Below are 4,998 nucleotides of genomic sequence, written 5' to 3'. Positions count from 1 at the left end.
ATAGAGATGGGAAATTTTTCAGGGGAGCAAAGAAATGATCAAAGTTGCCTCCTCTCCCCTGCAGCTTCTCTCATCCCCCTTTATGTAATCGCTGATGGTCAGACAGGAGCAGGTGCACCCTCAGGTATGGAGAATCATTCTGCTGGGGTAGCCCAGGCACCCTTGGGGAAGCCAGGGAGGCAGCATATATGGAGCTGGCCACGCAGCCCGGGAGGGCAAGGGGACCTCTGGGTTCCCTTATACTTTGTCCAGCCTGAAATTCAGGGCAGACAGGCAGGCAGGGGGCCAGGGCAGAAGCCCAGGTGGGGAGAGAGGAAAAAGAAATCCCCTATAAATTCCCATAGTGAAAGATGAGGAAAAGAAAGAGGTGAAGGATATTCTGGGCAACGATCTCCATTTGCCATCCTGATCAGCCAGTTCCATCTTTCCACTAACTTGTTATGAGATGTTAAGCAAATAGCTGGTTGCCAGTTAAAGTGGCAACTTAATAGTTTTGCCTCAGCTTCTTCATCTATAAAGATGAAAAAATAATTGTACCTAGCACAGAAGATTATTGAGTTAATATTCGATCATTCACTCAATGGATATTTATTGCTCATCTGTGATGTACCTGTCACTGTTTTAGGTGCTTAGGATAGAGATTAAAAATTCCTATTTTCATGGGCTTTGCACTGTAGGGAGCAGAGACAGATGGTCACAAAGAGTGAATGTGTAATACGGTAGGTGGTAGAAGTGCTATGAAGGAATGAGACTAGAAACTGACGAGAAGAGAGGGCTGGTTTGTGCAGACTCATCAGGGAAGGGAAGACCTGCTGAGGAGATCCTATTTGTGCAGAAACCTGGAAGAAGCGAAAGGGTGGAGGGGTGAGGAGGGGAACCTTCCGCACCGAAGGAATAGCATGGGCGAAGACTCTGGGGCAGGGGTGTGCTTGTCAAAAGCCAGGGTGGCTACAGTGAGGGGAGAAGGGTAATGAGATCTGAGAAGCAGTGAGAGGCCAGGGAATGAGGGGCTTGATGACCACCGTGCATGCTTTATCTTTTATTCATAGTGAGATGAAAAGACATTGACAGCCTTTGAGGAGTAACATGATCTGACCTGTGTTTTAAAAGGATCTCTCTGGACAGCCTGTAAAAAAATAGATGGAGGGCACCAGAGGTGAAGGTCAGTTGGGAAGTTATGGCATAACCTAGAGGAGAGACGATGGTAGCTTGAACAAACGGAAACACACATATAATACCTCAAACAGAGCCCAGAACAAAGAAAGTCCTCGGTCAGTGTTACCTAAAATTATTAATATTACTGCTGGTATCATCAAGTTCACCATCATCATCATGGGTAAGGAGTCAATAGGGACGTCCCTGGTGGTCTAGTGGTCAATATTCCCAATGCAGGGGGGCTAGGTTCAAGCCCTAGTCAGAGAGTTAGATCCTGCATGCTGCAAATGAGTTCACAGGCTGCAACTAAGACCTCCCATGCCATAACGGATATCGAAGATCCCACATGCTGCAGCTAAGACTTGGCTGCTGCTGTGGTTGTTCTCACTCGGTCGTGTCCGACTCTTTGCAGACCCATGGACTGCATGGTTCCCTGTCCTTCACTATCTCCCGGAGTTTGCATAAACTCACGTCCATTGAGTTGATGATGCCATCCAACCATCTCTTCCTCTGTCACCCTCTTCTCCTCCTGCCCTCAATCTTTCCCAGCATCAGGGTCTATTCCAATAGTTGACTGACTCTTCACATCAGGTGTTCGAAGTATTGGATTATTGGCACACAAGCTTGGCACAATCAAATAAATAAAAGTAATTATTTAAAAAAAGTAGGGAGTCAGGGAGTCACTGAAACAGCCCACGGCCTCAGAGAGACTCAATCCCAGACCCTCTGGACCCCACGTGGAGCTGTGTGAGCCTGTGGGCCACAGCCCCTGGGCAATGGTCTTCCACTGCCCCTGTGTGTCCCTCTCAATCTGGCCCCTAAGAGAAAGGACGGAACTTTTTGACATTACATTAGTTTGGGAAAGGAACCAAATGGAGAAAGTCCAGGGACATGCATGGATCTCTGGAAGAAGGGGAAAGAAACTGAGACGAGCTCAAGTTAAGAAGTGCAAGTTGGTCCCGTCTCCACCTGATCATCTCATTTCACCCTCAAAGTGTGTCCAGAAGGGGTGAGTTCACCTTCAGTTCTCAGATGAGAAAAACAGGCCTTAGAAAAGCTAACCGCCCAGGTCAGTAATAGAAGAGGCATCTGACACAGGGGTGGTTGGTCTCCCAGGCACCCCTGTGGCTCGAGCCTCCACGGGTTGGTTGTGTCCATGCTCTGATGTGGGTCTAACAGCCCCATTCAAGACTCACACCACAGGTCATATTTCCATGTGCTTCTCCATCTTCAGACTCCAAGCCGTGGAATCAACCAGCTCTGAGATCACTCTTCCTTTTGCACCTTTGTTTACAAAGCTAAGATTTCATCTTCTTCATTGACGGAAACCAGTAGATCACCAAAAAGTGGCATCTGTCTTGAGACTGTGGCTTTTGCAAACCTAAGAATGATATGCTCTTACCTGGTAGACTTTTCCAAACTTAGGGAAAGCCAGCTATCTGTGCCAAACAATCTGACCTCCTTGAACATTTCTGGCCTTTCTGTTCTCACCAAAAAAAAAAAAAGCTGGGGGGAAAGCTCATCAAAGCTTTTTCTCCCTGTGAAACATCATGTATAACTATGTCAAAAAAATTAAGTATCCTTGGAGGAAAGGCTAATGCTCAGCCCAAGACAGGAAAAAGTACAAGATAAGCCAGAACATCTTCATACCAGAAACAAGGAATCTATCAAACATTATCAACGATTATGGGATTTGTGTCAAAATGACTCAGGAGCCAACTTGAATAGGCTCCCACTGGTCAAAGCTGGTGCAATTTCAGCATCAATAAGGACAATTCCCTGTATTAAAAACACGTCAAAATGTTTAAATTTATGAGTTTATAATAATACTCAAAAAATAAACTTTGTCGGTCACCTCCAAAGGATGCTAAGGAACAAGCTTATTCTTTTGAAAATTGGCAAATAAAGGGAAAGAATCAAACTCTTATCCTGCTTTTGCTATACATATGGTGGCATTGGTAACCAAATACTTTATAAAAAGAAATTTATATTAATAGAACTGTTATGGTTGACAAATGAAGAGTGAATAACTGCCATATCATTTTGTTAAAACTAATGGATCAGTCAATCTAAGAAAGGGTTGCCACGTGACCGAAAAGCAACTAGATATTGATACCTCCTGTTGGAAGAACACAGCACCAAAATAAACCAAACCTGGGCCCCAACAAGCCTCCAGACCTAACTGACTGCCGGTTTACAGGTAATCTGGGGACAAAGGAACACACCAAATGGCACCATGAAGTGTTAGTTGCTCAGTCATGTCTGACTCTTTGAGACCCCATGGACTGTATGTAGCCCACCAGGCTCCTCTTCTCCAGGCAAGAATGCTAGTGTGGGTAGCTATTCCCTTCTCTGGATCTTTCCAACTGAGGGATTGAACCCAGGTCTCCTGCATTGCAGGCAGATTCTTTACCATCTGAGCCACCAGGGAAGCCCCCAAAGGCACCATAGCATTCAGCAAAATCAGATTATGGAAAAGTCTACAGGATAAAGGACACACTGTCTTTGAAAAATAAATTCCAGGAAAAAAAAAAAAAGATTGGAAATGGAAACTCTAGATTAAAGGATACATAAAAGACTTATTCATCAATCGAAATACACACACCTTAGTGGAACCTGATAAAAACAAGCAAAGTGTAGAAAAAACATTTATGAGATAATCAACAAAATTTTGATACTAATTAGATGTTTCATGAAATTAAGGAATTAACACTCACTTTGGGGTATACACCAATTAGCTATTGGTGAGTAACAAAGCACTCCAAAATGTAGTGACTTGAATCAACAGCCGTTGTGTATGCTCGTGATTCTGTGAGTCACCAATTTGGGCAGGTATCATCTGGAATGGCTCAGACCTATCCTGCCCAGTGTAATCAGATCACTCATAGGTATGCACTCAACTATGCCTCTGCCTCTCTCTCTCTCTAGGAGGCCTGTCACTTTCAAGAGGGTCAGCCTGGGTTTTAGGTGTCTTCATATGCTGGCAGAAGAATTTGCAGCAACAGCAAGTAAGGGCCATTCTCTAATCGCACAACTGGCCTTCAAGATGGCACCAAAGAAAGACAAGAAGCTTAAGAAGTCAACCTGGAAGTTCAATTTAGACCTTACTCATCCAGTAGAAGATGGAATTTCTGATTCTGGAAATTTTGAACAGTTTCTACAGGAGAAACTTACAATGAATGGAAAAACTGGGAATCCTGGCAACGCTGTCCACATTTCAACACGTCAAGAGTAAAATCACAGCTGTTTCTGATAAACAGTTCTCTGAAAGGCATCTGAAATACTTGACCAAGAAGTAAATTCCATGAAAAGAACAACTTTTGTGATTGGTATGGTGTGGCCGCATCTGACAAGGAGACTTCCAAACTTCATTACTTACAAATTAATAAAGATAAAGATGGATCTGAGTCTGAGGACTAGATGAAGCCATCCCATATAGGGATGCTAATGAGATGCTTTATTCGCTAATAAAACAAAACATACAAGAGGAACTTCTTATCAGATTTTTAATGAATAAAAATATTACTCTGTTAAAAAAAAAGAGCATTTATCATCTAGCAATAGTCAATATATTTACATGTGTATAAATATATCTTTAATATGGCATATTATAATATTGCATATAAATTATATGCCTCAAAGTAATCGAGAGTGGGTGGGCATGGAGATGAAAGAAGATTGTGAGTTTATTGAGACTGATGGATGAGTGTATGATGGATGATTATATGATTGTCTCTACTTTTGTGTGTGGCTGAAGTTTTTAATATCAAGTTCTCTTTTTAATGACTGGTCAACTTCCAAATGCCATTGGGTCCAATGACAGGACCCAAGGTAAACAAAGGC

At 43.0% G+C, this 4,998-nt stretch overlaps 1 pseudogene; it reads left to right on the top strand.

Moving 5' to 3' along the window:
- Nucleotides 1-4,201: 4,201 nt before the first annotated feature.
- On the top strand, nt 4,202-4,575 carry LOC148774656 (ribosomal protein eL22-like 1 pseudogene; annotated as a pseudogene).
- Nucleotides 4,576-4,998: the final 423 nt, after the last annotated feature.

The sequence above is a fragment of the Moschus berezovskii genome, chromosome 20, assembly GCF_049115385.1.
Source record: "Moschus berezovskii isolate FMDL1 chromosome 20, NW_MosBer_1.0, whole genome shotgun sequence".
Lineage (NCBI taxonomy): Eukaryota > Metazoa > Chordata > Mammalia > Artiodactyla > Moschidae > Moschus > Moschus berezovskii.
This window is presented reverse-complemented; position numbering and strand designations above follow the sequence as displayed.